The sequence below is a fragment of the Choloepus didactylus genome, chromosome 1, assembly GCF_015220235.1.
Source record: "Choloepus didactylus isolate mChoDid1 chromosome 1, mChoDid1.pri, whole genome shotgun sequence".
NCBI classification, from domain to species: Eukaryota; Metazoa; Chordata; class Mammalia; order Pilosa; family Megalonychidae; genus Choloepus; species Choloepus didactylus.
In genome coordinates this window covers 110,411,120-110,432,330 of record NC_051307.1, presented here as the reverse complement: position 1 = coordinate 110,432,330, position 21,211 = coordinate 110,411,120, and the positions used below count along the sequence as shown (strand labels likewise).

Below are 21,211 nucleotides of genomic sequence, written 5' to 3'. Positions count from 1 at the left end.
AATTACATATTTGAATGTGGTTAAAAGAAGAAATTTTAGATTGTATATGTGTTTCTATAGTAATTTAAAAAAAATCTATGGAGTTGCACAACACAAACAGTGAACACCAAGTTAAATCATGGACAACAGTTAATAGCACAGTTATAAAAATGTGCTTTTATCAATTACAACTAATGTACTATACCAATGCAAGGTGTTAATAATAGTGTGGTACATGAACCTTGTATTTCATGCATGCTTTTTTTTTTTTTTTTTTTTAGTTACTCAGAACTTTATTTACGTATCTGATCTGGCATCTTAGCGTTTTCCACCAACTCAGGAGCAGAAACCTTCACAGGCTTTACAATCTTTTGTTTAAGTGCTGCCTTTGTAGGAGCCTTTGCAGCAGCCATTGCTGTCTTTTTAGATGCTTGCTTAGCCTTTTTTGCTTCTTTGGCAGCCCTGATAGCTTGTTCTTGTTGAGCCTTTCGAACTTCAGTTTTCTAATTCCTCTTGGCCATAATATCAGCAAGAGATGCACCAGTGATAGCCCTCTGGAATTTAACTGCCCAGTGAGTTCTTTTCTTTTGAATTTCTTCCTAATGCCCGTCCTTCTGCTTTCTTTTGTAGAGAACAGTCCAGTTTATCTGCCGAGGATTCCTCTTGGAAAGGAATGCTGACTCGCATTTTGCATTAAGAAATTGGAAAACCTTCCCATTGGTCCTGGCGTAGCGCCTCCCATGCCCAGGATAGATCTTGTACCCACTGAAACTGCAAAGCTTGACCTTCATGGCTGTGGACGCTGGGAGACAGGGAAGATCATGCATACTTTTTCTGTAAACCCACAACTTCTATAATAAAAAAAAAAATTAAAAGAAAAAAAACCACACTGGACCCTGTCAAGTCTGATGGTTTGTTTGCTTGTTTTGGCATAATTTTGATCCTAGATATATAAATGAGTTGCAGCACTGGAAAGAAAAACAGTTAACACCAGATTATCACTCAGGAAGTTACCGAACAATAGCCAGGGCTGCCAAATCACCTCCCATGTTATATATATATAATAGGATGGTAATACAAGGAGGTGGATGCAGGGCCCTAGAACAAAACTACAGGTACACAACCTATTAGACTATCTAGAAGTGAATGAATCAAAGAGGAAATAAAGAGCAGGGTGACTGAGCTTTGTATAAGTGTGTAAATGCTTGCAGGCACGATTGAGAGCTTCGGCACATCACAGCCATTTCTTCACTCAAGATTCTGGGGAGGTTGGTGCTGGCCATTGCTGCATGGAGGAAGTCTTTCTTGGCCTGAGACAGGTAGAGCTCACTCTCCTGGGCCCTTTGTGAACTGGCAGGGACCCTGGCAGGTTGCTGCTGAGACCACCTTCCTGCCTTTGCCATCCTCATGGAGGGCTGGGCCCACCCAGAACTGCGAGTGCAGCAAAATGTCAATAATGTCAAGATTCACACATGAATTTCTCTGATCCAAAGTCCTTGCAATTTCTGCTCCACCCTGCTACCTCTCAACAACTTTTCCTCTTTGGGGTCTGTCCTAAGCCCTGCATGTTTTTCTACACACAACCCCCAATATAAACAAATGAGTCCCACACCTCTCTACACCTTTCCTTTTTATTTAATTTGATGCTTAGTTATTGAGCAATAACTTTCTGCCAAGCATTATTGTAAGGGTTAAAGATACAGAATGAAGAATAAGATCAGAGGAATAAGATCAGGAATAAGGTCAATAAGGATAAGGTATAGGATCCCACAGTCTAATGATAGAAAGAGGGAGACACATTCATTACAGTGGAATGAGATATAAAATGCCATAAATAAAAGAAAGAAAACGCTTTTGAAACTACAATACGCCACTGCTCTGAAGTCTACAGGATATTATTAAACTATGATAAATCTACATCATCTGTCCTTTTTAGAACTTCTCCCTCTTTTCATCAATGACTCACATTTAAAATTCCTTTTAAACATATTGCTCTTATTCATATCCCTGTTTTTTGCTTCTCCTTCAAGACTGCTCACTATTGTTGATTTTCCAATTCAGTTAAACTACTAGGCCGATATACATATATGTATATGTCCACCCATCGTAATCACTGTGATTCTCCCATCTGCAAGAACAGGAGAAATTAACTTCACTTGAAGCACAGGGAACTTCGGCAATAGAAAGACCAACATGCAACCTCAAGGCCATCTCCAAAATGAGGATGGCAGGGCCAAAAGTGAAATAGTGCTATGGAGTCTAGTCGAGGGAGCTGGTCATTCACTTCTCACAGCATACTCCTGTTTAAGGAGTTGTTGAGGATTGAATCATATTCCCCAAAAAGGTATACTCAGGTCCTAAATCCTGATCCTGTGGGTGTGAACCCATTTGTAAGTAGTATCTTAGAGGGTGTTATTAGTTAAGTTGTGCCCAAACTGAACGAGGGTGGGCCTTGATCCAGTATGGCTGAAATCCTTATAAGCAAAGGAAATTGGGCACACACAGAGAAACCATGGACAGCAGCTGGAAGTCAGTGGAACCCGGAAGAGAATTGAGAAGATGTCAGCATGTGCATTGCCATGTGACAAAAGCCAAGGAACCCCAGAGACTGCCGGCCAACCAGACCACACTGAATCTGGATGAAAGCAAGCCACCTAGCCTCTGAAACCATGGACTAATAAATTCATGTTGTTGGGCCAACCCATTGTATGGTATTCATTTGAGCAGCTAGGAAGCTAAAACAGGAACCAAGCTTCAACACAGAACAAATGGGGGAAAACTGAGCAGTGAGCATCTGGCCACAAGCTCCAGCATGCCAGGTCTTCCCTCTGGCAGAAAGCAAGAGAGAGAATCAGGTGCTGCCAGCTTGATATATTGTAATTGTCAAGAGCAGGCTGTATTAAGCACTCTTGCTTTGGTCTTGGTGACAACCTATTACCAAGGGCTTTACCCAAAGCCCATGTCTCTCGACCTTCATCTGCCACCGTCCAGATTCCCACTTTGCATTCCAGCAAAACTACACTTGGAATTCTCCTCACATCACATTATTGCTCTTGGCTTTCTGGCTCAACTCAGTCACCTCTTCTCCTCTTGGAATACCCAAACTTTCTTCTCTACCTGCCTTAACTTCTACTCAGTCTTCATCTTGCCAGGGTCCAACCTGCAAGCATCTTTCCTCAACCATTCTCCATCTCACGTATCTTTCTTCTATACTCTCTTGTACTGAATCAACCTGTTTTCAATTATGATCCTCCACTAGACTGTGGGCAACTTAAAGGCAGGGGAATCTTTGTATTTGCCAAGACAGTGCCTGGAATTTTATAGGAAACAATATGCTTGAACCACTGTCCTTTCCTAATGTGTAAATATTTGAAATGTGGCATATGACTAAAAGTTCAAACTTTGGAGCCACCCTGCCTTGGTCAGAATCTTCATTCTGCCGCTTATTAGCTGGGTGAACGTGGGGCCAGTATTTAATGTTACTGTCCTTCAATTTCCCAGAAGTGAAAAGGGAATAATAATATCTACCTCATAGGTGTATTGTGGATTTGAATAAGGAGGGAACGGGAATTTTAAATGATGCCTGTGATATATTAAGTTCTAAGTAAATGTTAACTATCGTTGTTGTCATCATCAACATCTTCATCAGAATTGTAGCCCTGACAGTAGGTGCCTGGTTCCCTATAATGCCTTCTGCAAGATTAATATTATACTTGTTTAGATTTATCTAATTTCCAGGTTTTTCTGATTAAATGGCTAATTCTCTTTTGTGCTCAAATCTACTGAGTCAAGCACCTCATACAGGAGGTGGGGATGCAATTCTGGTGATTTAACTAAGCAGAACAATTGTTCAGCGGTACCCTAGACAAAAACTACAAGCTCTTTTCTCAAATATCACTTTTTTTTTTTTTTTTAAGAACTAGTTCTTTATAAGGAAAGAAAATCCCACCAGGAAATAAAGATAAAAAAGAAAGGTATTAACCTTGGAAAGATAGAATCTTTATTTAAAAAAAGAATTAGTGAGGCTGTTAGTTTTAGGAAATTTGTTTTCAGTATGCTGAATTTCTTTAGAATAACAAAGTTGCTGAGAACAAATGAGCTAAGGGAAAGAGAAAAAATGCTTAAAAAAAAAAAAGCTAGCCAGGATATTGTGAGAAACTCAAGCCAATATGTAGCTTACATCTGCTGGCAATGCCCTCATCAAAGGAAATAAGATACAAAACTGAAATTGCTATTCAAGGAAACTCGATAAACAAAATAATCCATTCAATAAAACAGATGGCTATACAATAGTGTGTGCCGTGACTAAAATATCTGACCCACCCACCTACCCACTGGTAGTGTGCTACCAGAAATATCAATTAAAACTGGGCAACCTGAACTGTATGGAATAAATCTGGCTATAACTACAATGTCAGCAAAACATATTCATGCTGAAAAGAATGCACATATTCAAAAAGCATCATCCTAAGCGATCTTTCTCCTTGGCCCAGGAACATATCTTGTCCTTGTGACATTTTTTACCTCTAGTTCTGTTCATCAGTTCTGCAATCCTAACTAGGTAATGGAAGTTGTGCTCCATCTAGTTCACCTCAAGAGATGCTTATGTTACCTCTACACTATTCCAGGTCCTGTGGTAGTTGCTGGGGCTACCAAGGTAAAGGAGACATTGTCCCGGATCCTGAAGAGTTTATACCCAGTGCTGTTTATCTGCCTAGCAGTCAAACAAAACATTGCTTTAAATATATCAGTCTCTGCAAATCTGGAATCACTAGATGAATGATTCATTGTTGATCTGTTTAATGGAAAATTATCTTCAGAACCTTCTGGACTGCCATATTTCTGTTAAGAACATGCTTGCCACCTAGTTTAAGGTCATCATTATTGTCCATTCTGAAAGATTTCAAATCAGGCAAAAGAATCTTTATCACTTTGCAACTAAAATGTAATCAAGAAAGTTACTATTTCTAATGCTTCCATCTGTAAAAATGGACTTTTGAACAATATTGCACTTCAGGAATAAAAGGACAAAATTTAAAAGCATCAGTGAAAAGTGTCAAAGAAAAAATAAGTGCTCCTTGTCATCTTCTTGATTAAGTTCTGACGGCCCTCTGAGACAGTGAGTAAAATTGCTCAAACAAAAAGAACTTTAAAAGGAGGTGAACTTTCATTGCACAGCATTCTGACAGCTTGTTCTGAGCAAAGCAACTGGTGTCCCTGGGGACTCATTCAACATTCATTCGAATCATGGAGAAAGAGACCCAGTTTGGAAGATGTTTTTTTCTGGAGTACAGAGTGGGACTTTGATCCTAGCTCAGATAACAGCTGCTTTCCCTGAGAGGATTTCCTGGTCGCTCTATCCCTCAGGCCAGGCAAACCTCAGGGGAGGTGTCTGGTTGACCCCAAAGCTCAGCCAAGCAACTGATACCTGAGGGAGGGTCTTTGAGTGGGCAAGGGAGCCTGGCATTGAGTGCTCTCATCCTGTCAGTCGCTCTCTCCTGGCTAGAGACAGGCACACAGGAGAGGGACTGCTAACGTCTCACCTTGACGTTCCCGGCTTTGTAAAATTAAAGGAAGGCAGGAAGCCAAAATGCCTTGGTAGATTTTAGTCTCTGCTATTATTTCTTACTCACTATCCTGGAATTGTAACAAAGTGTTTCCTTTGAAATCCCTGACCCCTAGCTTTTAAATACAGAAGTAAACGTGAATACAATATGCATGATTAATTTCTTAGAAGAAAATGAAATGAGTCATGTGGTTATACCAGATGACAGCACTTTGTAGGAAGCCATTTTTCTTTTAGAATTCTGTGGTTCAGCCAAAGAATTGGAGTATCCCCTTTAAAAGGTAAGACATTGATCTAAATATTGATACTGATACCATAAGGTGAAAGTCAGCCTTTGTCATTATTTATTGTATTTATGATACAAAATACCAAGGGAGAATCCCTGAAGTTACAAAGACATAAATAAAATCACCTGTTTGAAAAGATAAAAACCAAATAAATCTCAAGCCATCAAAGAACTATCTTGCCATTCAAAATTGGATATCTTTATTTATCTTGTATTCATGTAGTCATTTAACAAATATTTATTGAGCATTTATTATGTGCAAGGCATTACTTTAGACACTGTAGGGAATAAAGATATATATGACAGTTGCTATACCTGTTCAGGGTATTAAGACTGTACATGGTAGGAAATGATAAATGTCATAGAGATGACACTATAGGATTTAATAGATCTCTCAATGACCACCAGACTTGTAAACAGTTTGGTTCTGATTATTAATTCAATTAAAAGCTAATTTCAGTATATATATCCCCAAATCCACTCCTGTCACGAAGAGGAGAATGGTCTGCTCACAGAGAGGGGCTAGTACCCTTGTACATCATGAAGGCAAGTGAAAGAAATTTGCCTCTCCTCCCCCCCCCCCCCCCCCCCCGCCTCAAGTGTCTCTCTCCTTCCAATCCTTATCCTCAAATGTGATATGTCACATTGGCTGCAGTAAAGGCAGCTGTGACAAGAAGGGAAGAAAGTGACTCTCCAGGCTTCTACAACATCTTAACATTCTTGTGCAGACCTCCCTGGCTCACCCAGGAATATGCATTCAAGGACCCACTTGAAGGGAAGTTTGGCATCTTCAACTGAGATTCCTCAACAGTCAGGAACCAGAGCCTTGATGAGGGGAAGAAAAGAGAAGAGATATTTTTCCTCTGCCCCAAGAACAGCACATTCTTTTGAGGGCTCTGAAGCTGAAAATGTTGTCATTAGGAAGAACTGTTGGCAAGCATTCATCATAACAGGAACGTGTGTAAAATACACAAATGTGGAAAAAACACAAATGTCACATGTGTTAGCTTTTGTGTTTAACTCAATAAGTTAGTGAGATGTGCAGTAGTGTGTGCAGAGCATCTGTTTGACAATTTTATTTCCTTTGGAGTAGATTTTTAATACTTAAAATAATGAGACCAGTGGAAGAGACCAATGTTTCCACTCCAGCATTTATACCAATTATACCCAGATGCATCAATTCCTTTCTCCTTTTTCCTTCCTGTATTTAACACTTTGGATTACCCAAGATATCATTCAATTAGGAAATTTATTTTCAGCCTTGACTTGTTCATCCCTGTGACTTAACCTTTTTTAGTTTTATCCTTTCATGAGAGTTTTAGAATTTTTTCCTTTCATATATTACCCTCTAGAAGGCTTTCAGTGTGAATATCTTTTAAAATCCTCCCTACATCATAGTGCTTTTTCATATACGCCTGTTTATCTATATCTATCTATCTATCTGTCTGTCTAACTATCTCTTTATCATCTATCTATCATGCTAGGGTTTCAGTATCAGCTTTACCTTGCATTCTGCCAACCGTAATGTCATTGATTATTGTATTAGTCAGGATTCTCCAGGGAAACAAAGGTGACAGGAGATACAGATGCATATATATATGTAATGCACCTATATGGATGCATATATATGTAAATATTATGATATTCATTATAGGAATTGACTCAGGCAACCATGGGTATCGGCAAGTCCAAATTGGGAACTTGCAAGTTGGGAATCCTGATGAAGGTGATGATGACTTCCCCAGAAGAAGCTGGCTGAAGTAGAGATAGAAATTCTTCTTTCTGACTGCTGAAATCATCAGTTCTCCCTTTAAGTCTTTCAACTGATTGGATGAGACTTCTCTCATTGCTGAAGGCAATCTCCTTTGTTGATTGTGGATGCAATCAGCCATAGATGCAATCAACTGACTAATGATTTAAACCCATGCAGTAGTCTCACAGTAACAATCAAGCCAGTACTTTCTTGACACCACAATCTAGCCAAGCTGACACACTAACTTAGCCATAACAATTATTTTCAAGATTTATCCTTATATTTCCTTTGTTTCCCTTTTTCTACTTTGCCTTATTTAAAATTTTTTCTCTTCTCTTCATTGTTATCATGGCCAAATTCAGCTCTGTACTTAGAATTCAGCATGAGGTCACCTTTTCTTAATTTGACATTAAGGAATTACAGTGTTACCAGAAGTGACTCTCTTTGAAGCATTTATAGTAGACATTAAGAAAAGTGCTTCTGATCTGACCATCAATGTTGTTCAATAAAGTGTGAAGATGAGAAGAGTCAATCCCTGGGAAATGCTCCCGTTTGTTTGGAAAGATGGCCCATCCTGCAGGTCTCTTTGAAGTGTATCTTTGACTCTCCATCAAGAGGTGGATTCTCTTTCCTTTTCATCTGGGTTGGCCTTGTGACTGGCTTTGGCCAAAAAAAATGCAATGGAAGTGCCTCTGTGCAGGCTTCTGAGACTCAGCCTCAAGAGGCCTTGAAACTCCTACCCTCACTGTCTTTGAACCCTGAAAATCACCACACTATGAAGAAGCCCCAGATGAAGGATCATACAGAGAGAGATGCCAACTGTCCCAGTCATTTCAGCTCTCCCAAAAGATACCACAGATGTGCAATTGAGACCCACTTAAACTGTCTAAATAAGCCCCAAATGAGCCTCCAGCTGAGTGCAGCCTCGTGAGTAAGACTAGTTGAGACCAGGAGAACATCCCTGTGATAGTTTGAAGCTGTATGTACCCCAGAAAAGCATGTTCTCAAAGTTAATCCATTCCTGTGGCTGTGGACCCATTGTAAGTAGGACCTTTTATTGAGTAGGATCTTCAGTTAAACGTGACCTACTTCATTCAGGGTGGGTCTTAATCATCTTACTGGAATCCTTTATAAACAGAATGAATACAGAAACTGAGAGAGAAAGAAACAGACAGGAAGCCACTGAAGCCAGAAGCTGGAAGCAACAAAACCACGAAGAGAGGATGCCTCTATGTGACAGAGGAGTCCAGGATCATTCGCAAACTGTCTACATGAAGAAGGTAGTGTCCTGATGATGCCTTGATTTTGGACATTTTCACAGCCTCAGAACTGTAAGTTTGTAAACTAATAACTTCCCATTGTTGAAAGCCAGTGATTTCTGTGTAGACCAACAGACTAGATAATCCCAGTCAACTCACAGAATCATGAAAATAAACACATAGCTATTGTTTTAAGCTATTGAGTTTCTGGTGGTTTGCTACTTAGCAGTAGGTAATTGATAGCAACTAGTATCTTAGTAGCTCACAGTAGGTGCTCAAAAACATAAGATTGAAAATATGTATGCCAAAGCAGAGGGTGAAGGGTGAAGTTCAAGCCAATAGAGATAAGGTAACCACTAATTTGACTTTATTCATTTAATATTTACTAATATACATGCATGCGTGTATATACATATACATTTATTAAATCAGGCTCTGTCTTCAGCACTGGGGTAAAAGATAAGTAAAATTATGTCCTTGCCATCAGAGGTTTCATGATCTGATGGAAGATAGTACTAGTGAAAAGGAAAAATTATACTACCAAATGGAAAAGCTTGGTAGGGTACTTTAGGAACACAAAGAAAGGAGTGATTCACTGTGGCTGAGAGGAGAGAAGTGTGGGTAATGAAAATTGAGAAGAAGAAATAACCAGAGTATAGTTAGTTACTGAGTTAAAAGTGGAGACAGTGGTAGCAGCAGAAAGTTCAGGACCATATCAAGTAGAGGTAAAATGTTCTAAGCTGCTGGCTCCAGATGTCATCTTTTGTCATAAGTGCTTGGAGTTGAACTATTTGAACAAGAAATCACTTGAAATTATTCTGCATGACTTAATTACCCTCTCCTCCCTAGCCTATTGCAAATTTTATTCCTAGTAGCTTTCTTTAGCACTATATTGATACCATCCAGATGAATCTTGCTATCACTTAGCTATACATTTTAAATGCAATCTTACTGAAATATATTGACACATTATATAATCCATTCAAAGTATGCAATCACTGGCTCACAGTATTATCATATAGTTGTGCATTCATCACCACAATCAATTCTAGAATATTTTCATTACTCCAAAATAAAATAAAATAAAAATAAAAAAGAACACCCAAAACATCCCATACCCCTTACACTCCCCTATTATTTATTTATTTTTGTCTTTATTATATTAATCATCTGCCCATACACTGGATAAAGGGAGTGTGAGCCACCAGATTTTCACAATCACATGGTCACATTTTAAAAGCTATATAGTATACAATCATCATCGAGAATCAAGAGTTAGCTATACATTTTAATGTAATGTTATTGAGATATAATCACATAACATACAATCATTCAAAGTGTACAGTTGTTCACATATCGTCAAATAGTTGTGCTTTCATCACCACAATCAAACTTTGAACATTTTCATTCCTCCAAAAAATAAAATAAAAATTGAAATAAAAAAGAACATCCAAAACATCCCATTCCCCTCCTCCACCCATTGTTTATCTACTTTTTTTAATGCAGTTTAATTGAAATATATTCACGTGCCCTACAGTCATCCACAGTGTACAATATACAGGTGTGCATTCATCACCAGAATCAATTTTTGAACCTTTTCCTTACTAGCTATAGATTTTAACATTAACTTTTCATTGTGTAGTGTACATCTGTTTATCCAACTGGTTTGTCAGCTGCTTACTGTATTAGCCATGAGTTCTTCAAATTTAGCATGTCCCAAACTGAAGTTAGTGTTCCCTAAAATTTGTTCTTCTCTCTGTATCCCACCATTAGACACCTAGTCATTCCAGTAGTGAAACTGGGAATTGTCCTTAACTCTACTCTTAGGTTCCTTCACAAGTTCCATCTCTATTTATCCCCCAAAATCCAATTAGTCATCAAGTCCTGTTGAAATCTACTTCCTAAATGTCTCTCATACCAACTCCATCCTCTTATTCCCACTTCCTGAATTCAGGCTTCGTGATTCCTTTCACAGACCGCTGCCATAGCTCTGTTATCTGTCTTTCCTTCATTCCACCCAACACAAAACCCTCACATGCAGCTTTGAAAAATGCAGGTCCGATCATATTAGTTCTATGCTTAGGAACTTTCCAGGACTCCCCATTGCCTTAGAATAAAATGCAAACTTCTAGGCACAGCACCCAAGGTCCTTCATGATAGGTCTGCCTTTATGATTTCATCTCTACTCTCCCATTCCCAACACACACCCTACCTTTCAGCCATGGCAACAACTTGTAGCTCCCTTTGCTACCTGACCATAGGTTTGAGCTACCGCTTCAGCTTCTAAATTCACCACTTCTAAATGCTATTCATAACCTGATCTGACTCAAAAGCAGCAACTCATTTCAAGAGTCACTTCCCTTGAAAGCCTGTCCCTGTATCTGGAACTGTCCCCTCCCTCCCACCTTCCTTGGTCCCAGTAGTGTTGAATGGACCATTTTTTCCTTTTGTCCTCAATTGAATATACATATAACCTATTTTTAAGCATCTTTATTGTGCTTATTTGTTTATGTGTCTGTTCTCCCTCCCCACAAACCTGCCAGGCTGACCTCCTAATAGACAGAAAACATCTTGTATTCCTTCAGTATTTCTATTGCCCCACACATTACCTGGACCATAGTTAGGAATTCTATAATGATGAATATTTCACAAATAATTTGAATACAATAAATTCAGAGAAAATAAAAAACTATATCAAGCATAACTCAACCTTACTTTCTTGACTTACTTTGTTAGTTTATTCTAATTGCTTGAATTTTAAACCTGCTTAAATTTTAGATAAATAAGAATTTACTGTGTCTCTTTCCTAGTTCATATAATAATCAAATCTTTACATAATAAGTACTTTTGTGATTCTGTGGAATAGTAAACATACAGGCCAATACTGTTACAGTTTGAGTATCCAGAAATCAGCTCTCTGGCACAATCTGAGAACCTCTGGCCAATAAATACCAAAATGTCTCAAAATTCTTGTGCAAAATACATACATAGGAAAATCCTTCTCTTAGAACTTTGTGTTCCGATCTGAAATAGGTTACAAGTAGCATATTAAAATGAGAGGGAAGAATTGCTACAGACAAATCTATAAGCCATAGCAAGAAATGACAGCTGTTAGCCAGGGAGACAACAAAAAATTATGAAAAGCAGACCTAAGACCACAAAAAGTTCAATTATCCAGAGCCAGTTAGTGTAGGAATAAAACAATTGTTTGTAAGTTAATTAGCCTTGTTAAATTATTTTATATAGACAGTAGATAGTGTGTGGTATATAGTATACAGTTATTGTTTATATTGATGACTACTAATGACATTGATGACAATAGTTTTGAATGGATTATAAGAAGAAAAGTAATGATGTAAAACATCTAAGAATTTTTTCAAAAGTATTGATTTTTAAAAACTGTTTACATCTTATCTAGTCTAGATATCCAAAATAATAACCCATTCTCAAGTTTTTATTTAATTGAATACATACTGAATAAAGGTACCATTTATTCAACACCTAAAGGCTACACAGGATGTACTTTACAGTAGAGCCTATAGCATAGGTATTATTATCTCCATTTTATATATAAAGAAACCAAGGCTCAAAGAGGTGAAGTAAATCACCCAAAGTCACACAGCTAATAAGCAGCTGAACAGAGATTTATGAGATACTTTTCATTCTTGACCTCACTGAAATTTGAATGAATGAATGTTTATAAGATTATTCATTAATAAATTGATCTGTAGATGTTTGACTTGAGTGCTTCAATTTACAAATCTGTACCACTACTGATTTTTTCTTTCAAGTACAGAACAAACATTTAAAATAATTGTCACCAAGACAGCCTCAGCAAAAGCAAAAATCATGATGAAATGTTTGCTATACATACTTTGTCTACTTGCAAAATGGGTCTAAGCATTTACTGAAGTAAACTGTTAGGAAAAAGTGCGTGAATATATTACTATTTCTTACAGGCAACGAAGCATTGAGAAGATTTTTAGCTGAGACTAATAAAGTCATATTTGTCAACAAACACCAATGGTTCTTCTAAATGAAGACATGCATGCAACCCACAGCAGCCAAAACAGCCACTAGAATTGATACCTTATGGGGGAAAAATAAGGGGGTAGTTATAATAACAAATAGATTGATATTAACTTTTTAAACTGTCAGTAATACTTAAAGACACTAGAAATATTCACAAGAGTTATTTATTCAAGGGCTTTGTTCTTGAAAGTCATTACTTTATTCCAATAAAGACGAAAGAGGTTATTTTCTCTAAATTATTTAGGTGTAGGAGTTAGCCTTCAACCAGGTGTTCTATTTATGCAGATGGTGAAATAAATTATTCAGAAATAGAGGCAGGTAAAACAGATGGAAAAGCAGGGTAAAACAAGAAAGCCATGGGCAGCTGCTTAACAGACCCCCAATATAAACCTAGTTCTGCACCATGGTCCAAGTCACCCAGCTAGAGAGAGTTCTGGATACATACACCATTATCCAACTCTCAAAACCACCTTTTGGGACCTTGCACCCACTTCAGCGATCCTGTATTTAAAGTATGTCATCTAAAATTCTTTATGGAAATTTCATTTTAAGTGTCTTAATTTAAACCATAAAGTATTCCTGAAGGCAGTTTTCCTACCAAATCTGAGAATGAATTGCATTTCCAAATTGCTTGAGGCTCATTTTTAAAAAGTGGATCTTGTATCCTGGGAAAGAAAAACTATAATAGGCTCCCTCCTGGCACCCTCCAGAGACTTATGGGATTGCCTAAGTGAGATGCCCTTTTAACAACAAAGATCTGTTTCATTTCTTACATCACTGATTCTACCCTTATAGGTCAGGGTGCCAGAAAGACCTACATTTTGGCAAATTCTGCCCCAAGATGGTATTATACTAGCATTCAATCATATAACATGGTGATCTGTCAAACAAATTCTGGGGAGTATGTGCTTATGGAAATGGACCATTCACGGAAAAAAATGCTCAGAGTGCTATACAAGAAAGCAGGTGTCTTTCTTCAGCTCATTTAATGAAGCAAACAAAGTAATGATTAACTGTTTAAGGCATGGGGGCAATTCAGGGATAGGAACTACAAGGACCAAGAGGAAGGGACACTAAAGGAAAGAATGGCAGTGTTTCTTAGAGTAAAGCACACTAGCCTGAAAACCAAAAGATCTGGCTTCTAGTTCTCAAATCTGCCTTCATCTAGCTTTAAGATGGGGGCAAATTAACCTCTCTCAGCTCCAGTGTTTTTATTCACAGAATGAGGAAATCAGAATACCACCAGGAACTCCTTGCACTCCAAAAGTCTATATAAATTTCGAGAAGGGGAAAAGATGGGAGTAGAACCAATGAAATCTAAGGTCAAACATCTATTAATAAAATCATTTAAAACACATCTTGTCTGTATTTTGTGCTTTTCATTTTAATCTATTTTGTAGAATTTAGAGTTATTATTTCAGAGCACAACCCTTTAGTTGAAGAGAACCAACCATACATCCTTAAAACTGGGACCAAAAGCGGAAGTCTATGATGAAATTTCAAGATTCAATCTTCTAAGTGTTTTCTATTATTTGGATAGTCGGTATTCTGAAAGTTGACCATCCAGATAATTGACTGAATTTTTCACTTTTTACTGAAACCTTCTGGTACTATGTAGATGCTGTCTAAAAAACTTGTTTTAAATCAGTTTCCAAAATGGCTGTCTAAATAGTCACTGGAGCATTTCAAAGGCTGGATAGTAAAAGTGCTGTCTTTATTGGTATCTTTATTGATATTACTAAACACTGTCCAGTAATTGGCATTAACCCAGACCCTTGCCTTGGAAATATCCAAACTGGATTTGCCTGACTTCATTCACTCAATACACATTTTACTTTGACCATGTGCTCAGCATTGTGAAAAGGCCATTACTGCCCTCGGGGAGCTCGTGGTCTAATAGGAGAGACTAAATAAGCAAATAATTACAACTCAATAAAGTGGGCTATAATCGCTGTGTGACCTTCTCAGTGTTGACTGTAGCCCCATTTCATCTATATTATTCTCTATTTAATATCCTTTCATTAAATGAAGTCACTATTATAATCTAATATGTTTATTTCAAAAGTACATTTTATCCCATTTCTGTATACAGAAAATCAGTAATGCTTGCCATTAATACATGGTAACATAAAAATAAATATTTAACTACTAAAATAATTTTATTTGTTGATGAACTACCTAAAATTTCCTTGCATATGATCAGTGGAATGCACGGCACTCTGTAGGAAATAAAGAAATAGGAGGCAGCTTCATTGTTCATGCTAAGGATCCTGGGCTTTCTCTTGATGGATTCATTCTTCCTTTCATTTCACAAATATTTATTAAGCACATGTGATGTGCCAAGCACTATTCTACGACGGTGATAAAAATCTATTTAAGGACTTAAAATAGAAGAGTGACAGAAATAGTTTTGTATTTTAGAAAGATAACCCTGTCTCTGTTTTGAAAGATGAACTGAAAGGGCATTAAGACTAAGGGAGTGGGGGTTAGTGTCTACTGCAAGTCCAGCCAAATAAAGACCCAAATGATAGTAATAGCTGCCATCTTAATAGAGAGGGCTGCTCCAATATATGTGTATGAGGTAAAACCAACAAGAATTGGGGATTATTTGGCTGTGGGGAGAAAGTGACAGGGAGGTGTAAAAAATGATCTCCAGGTTTCTGGCTTAGGTGACTGAATGCAGTTAGGTATCACGTTTCTGGATTCATCTGGTACCTGAAATGTTTAATGGATCATTAAAGGTCCTTATCTCCACCTAAGAGATTTAGTGATGAGATATTATGGTTTTGGGTTCACTGTGCACCACCCTAAGGGTAAGTTTACCATAATAACTATATGGAGATTGAGGGATTGGAGCAGGGAGATGAATCGAATCAATTGCTTTAAGGCACGAACTACATTCTGCTGCTCTGAAAATTGAATTCACTCAAACACTTTGTACACAGCAGTCTAAGATGGTCCACATACCTCAGGTTCAAGGCTAAGCGCACTTGACTGGCTCTAAGGAAATAAAAATCCAAGACTCTGAAGAAATTATGTTGTCCTCCACTTGCTCATTCTCCTTTTAAAGAACAAATAAAAATTGTTGCAAATGATGAGGAACAGATGGCAGAATTGTTGATATTCCAGATATGGTAGCATATCTCCATCCTTCAGGTTTGGCCTCGCTCAGTAATGGATGTTCTTGATGAAGCAGGCTAGGGTAAAAAGATGCCTAATTGTCACTCAGAACAGTGATGTCAGTCAGCACAGCAAGGACAGCCACATTGACCTTCTGTCAACAGAAAGAAGATCCTGTTACAGTTGCTCTTTGCTGAATGGTCCATTGGGTTATCTGGCCATTCTTTAAAGTAAAAGCAAACAAGTCAAGTAAATAATCACTTCCAGTAAATAGTCATACAAATTGTGGGACACCCTCTGCATATGTTTATGGCAATTACTTTCCTCAGTACAAAACCATCATTTAATCTCCTAGATAGAGCATACTGAAAGTTGGGGATTTATAGATATGATTCATACAGTAGTCGAGTGTCAGAAGTTCTAAAACACTGACACTGTTTAAATATTCAGGATCTTGGTATTTTTTTAAACATTTTTTTCTGTGGTGATGAGATCCAGAGAGAATAAATGAAGGCGTAACTAGCAAGTGGCAAGAGTTGGGAGGAAAATTCAGACTTGCTGATTTCTAAGCCATTCCACACTAACAAGAAGCAGTTTTCCTGGATGTTTCCCAGGCATGCATCCAGATTTTAGTAATTAGAGTCAAACTTACATCTACTCTTTGGGAAGACCAGAGCCTAGAGCTATACCCACAACCCCAGGCAGTCAGTCTTCTTTCACATGTGGATCCAACAGCATTGCTGGGAAAATAGCTCAAAGAGCTAGAGACACTGATGCTGGCTTTGAAGCTTCCCTTTTATATAGGAAGCACAAAGTGTTGCATTTGTATATGTATATGTTAATTTCTACACAGTGAGTTCTTGGAATTTCATTGTAACAAAATCAACGTTTCACCATTGGTGAAAAAACTCGCAAGCAAACCTTTGATCCAGAAAAATCAACCTCGTTCTATGAAAGAGTTAGTGTGCACACATTTACAAAAATGAAGCTAATTTTAAAAGCTTCTTCACAGAATCTTTCTTGAGAAAGGGTGACTCATAATAGCTAATGTGAAAAATGTGTCCTCCCAGAATTGACTTTTGAGAAAGCTAGACATAGATCCCACCAATTCTTTAATACTAACATAATTCAGAAGCCGTTTTTCTGCAAGAAACTTGGAAGTTCTATCTTTACATTGCCTGGAGCTAAGGAGCAGAAGTTGGGAAATTGAGTATTATTTAGATACCTTTGTGAGCAAGAACAGAAACACCCTGAAATACCCAACTGATTTTTTTCTATTCCTTGACAAAACATATGGTATATATGGCATAACCGTATTAAATTTAATTTCACAGTCCTTGTGGTAACCACAAAAGTTATCCTGAATTGTGTTGCTGTGTTTTGTTTAATGAAACTATGAGAGCCTACTATGTGCCAATCCCAGTGCTAAGAGGGATGAAAGGAAAAGAGAGAGAAATAAACAGAGTGTAGTCACCAACTTCCAAAGACTTTCTTATCTAACAGAAAAGAAAGACCTAAATACAAACAATAGGAAGAATTGATGAATATGAAAATATTTGCATTCTGTTCTGGAATTGTGTATCTTGATCTGGATAGCAAGAGGAAGTATTCTGAAATCCTCACTATGTTACTAATTCGTTTGTTCATTTATTTAATCATTCATTCAGAAAATATTTAATGATGATCAACTGAAAGGACAAAACAAATTCCCTGGTCCAAAAAAAGTTTCATTCTAGTGAAGGGAGACAGACAACAAGCAAGAAACAAGTAAATAAGTAGGTCTCTAAAAAATGTGGTAATAGTACTATGGAGAAAAGTAAATTGGTGAGTAGGATAGAATATGTAAGGGGATGTGGAGTGAGCAGGGAGCAGAGTGGTAGAAGATGAGGCCAGAGAAGTAACTGAAAAATAGATGTAGGTTTAGAACATCTTCACTAGCAAGAGTCACTAGCGTGAATATTAGGCCATATATTTATGTGAACCTCCATTATGTCTAACAGGAAAACAGTAGATAGATAAAAATCACAGAGCATGTGTGTAGAAGATCTCAGAATGAAAGTAAATACATTAAAATTAATATTTTAGCCCCTGCCAACCCAGCCATACCATGTAGGATAGTTGACTAAGGGACAAGGATTAATATAAATCAAAGGAAACAGAAGAATAAAAAATGCTTACTTTCAAGAAATTCACAGTCCAGTAGATTTCTTTAACCCTTATGACAACCCAATGGATTAAATATTATTATCCCCATTTTATAGTCAATAATGTCATCTATCTTACATACATGGTAAGCAAGCCAGAATTTAAACTCAAATCTTTTATCTTTATGCCTGGTGCATTTTAACTCTAAAATGCTGCCTTCTTAAAAATATCACCTTTTCTTTGGGGCTGAACTCTTTAGAAATCAATTTAAGCCAATTCAATGAAAGAAAGCCGTCTAAAATAGAACTGTATTAACAGTTTGCATCTTTATAGAAGACAGAGACACTAAAGGCAAAATATTTTTAAGTCTCTAAGGTATTAATTATTTACACTTTGATGTCATAAAAAATCTCTGTATTACATTCAAAAATACCCATAATTTGTTGCAAAGAAGCCCATTTTGACTTAGATACAATTTTTAAAAAGACAGAAACTTTAATTGTCCAGAAATTTCCATTTGTGGAACAATTTATACAGAACAAACCCTTTTTCTTAAGTTAAACAAAAACCTAGCAGAATCCCATTTTCCTGTTAGTTTTAAAAATAATGCCCAAGATTTTTTTAATAGGAATAAAAATGTTTAATAATTTTCCCTAATATTCTGTGCTGTCCCACAGAGGATGTGATGAGAAGGTTTCAGAGGGAAAGCAAGTAGATTACAATTAATAATGGAGGTAGATCTTACAATCTAATTTCTTATAATCACTATCATTGCAAGATTAAAATTTATGTAAAGTTAAAATGTGTCTTCTAGATGCCTGTCCTTTCAGGTGCTATAGAGAGAAGACAGAGGGAAAAAAAACAAAATGACAACAGAAAAAACCTTGTATGTGTCCACTCACAACTGTTATGTTACCAGCGTCTTCTTTGAAGAGCTGAAATTTCCCCTGCAGTTAAAAGATGTTCCTGTCTTTTTTATCAAGATTTGTAATCAGATAAGTAAGGGAGATCACAAGTGTCATGTCCCAGCCCTGGGGCAGTATCAGACCCAGCAAAAAGCTGCTTTCTTTGCTCAAGCTTGGCATATGCATTTTCACATCATGAGGCACTTCACTGCTTGAAAAATTAACACAGGTGAATCCCCATAATTGGCTCTGACTGGTACAACTTGGGGAAAGGTGCCAATTATACAATCTTCCTGATTATCCAGGGCTTACAGAGCACAAGTTGAGAGACAGTCACAATTTATTTTCTAATTTACTATTTTTTATAAAAGTGTTACCACAAAGAAATAAAACTTCTCAGAGTATTTTTATTAAAGGATACTTGACTCATTAAGCTGTTACAGTTTCAAATGAAAAAAATCTGAAGTTCACATTACACAAGAACAGCAAATGTGGAAGGAACACGGGCTGGGAAAGAAAAGACATGAGTTCTGGTCATCTCATTGTAAAGTTGGTGATGGCTGTAGTGATGGTGAACTTATCAATAAGTGTGCCTCCAGATCCAAAATTCTAAAAGACGTTTTAGCCACTGGTGAACTTCTTGTTGGAATGTCCAGGTGTGCCATTTGTCTTTGGTTTTGTCATTAAGCAAAATTGAACTGTGAACTGAATCCCTATCCTAGCATGTCTGGTTAACATTCCAGTTTAGCATTTCTGGTTAATATCTCAGTTAAGTGGCAGTGCCATTTATCAGGAAAGATATCATGGTAAGTTGCCATAATCTACTTAGAGATTTCTCTTTCATTTGAATTCTTTCTGAATATTAGGTATGTGTTTCTCTCTAACTTTGGAGAGAGGAATATATAAGAATAAGCCTTATATTTTAAGACATATATTCATAACTCTGTAATGTTTTTAACTATTTTTAAAATTTTGGCATGTTTGGCTATAACTATTCCAGTTATGACAAAGTTCTGAGTGTCCTATTCTCTGACAGTTCCCACAATTTAGTTTTATTGTAACAAAAGTGAACTCACAATAAAGATTTAAGTTTGGCAGGGCTCCTCAAAACCACAGCTGTCTTAAATGAGATTTTACCTGCCTTGGCTACACAGGGTACTGGTGCAATGAAGTCAATCCTGCATTATAGTGAAATGTTAGATTTTGCCTATTTTCTTTCAACTCATTTTTAAGAGTGGTTTGTAGTATCTGAGTGGAAAGGTGCTTTTTTTTCTTTTCTTATTAGTTTCTAATTTTGGTGCTTTATGGTCAGAGAATAAGCTTTGTATGTTTTCTACTTTCCTTAAGTACTTGAGATTTTCTTTGTAGATGAAACATGGTTAATTTTCTATGCCACAATTTTCTATGTATTCATTGCTTTTTGGATACAAAATCATATATTAACCATGTTGGGAGTGTTATTTAAAATTCTCAATTTTTTATTCTTTTTGTCCAATTGTTCTATTATTTTCTATGGAGCTGTCTCCCACAGTTAGTACAGATTGATCATTTTTTCTTTGTATTTTTAACTGTTTTTTTTTTCTTTACTCATATACTTTGAAGCTGTTGTTAGGTACATAATGTTAATGCACTGTTATCTCTTCTTGTGGATTTTTAACTTTTCTCAATATGAAATACCTGTCTTTGTCCTTTTGATTTTTTTTTTTAGTATTTTGTCTGATACTAATTTAACAATACTTACTTTCTCTTCTTAGCATTAACTGGGTATGTACTTCTTGCCCTTAATTTTCATATTTCTTATTTATTGATTACTTACAAGCCTGGACTTCTTCCTGCCATTGTAATTTAATTTCTCTTTTCACCTTACTGTGTTACTGATTGTATTTCATCCATATTCTCCCTTTGTTGTATTCATTAAGATTGGAGTGGAATTATTATATTATTTGAGGAGGAGAAGAATTTGTTCTCTTGGTCCTCCTTCATGGTTTGAAAGTTATACATTCTATTTCAATTTTTCTATATTTAATGCATTTTTCTACCAGTGTCTGGATAGAATCAGAAATCAGAACCTCTATCATACTTTCATGATGCTATTCAACTTATCTATTGGGTTTATGATTTGATTTTGCCATCAATTTTGAAAAACTTTTATTTTTGAACTGGTAA

General features: G+C 36.8%; 1 pseudogene; it reads right to left on the bottom strand.

The window, feature by feature from the left end:
• Positions 1-272: 272 nt before the first annotated feature.
• On the bottom strand, positions 273-770 carry LOC119520949 (annotated as a pseudogene).
• Positions 771-21,211: the final 20,441 nt, after the last annotated feature.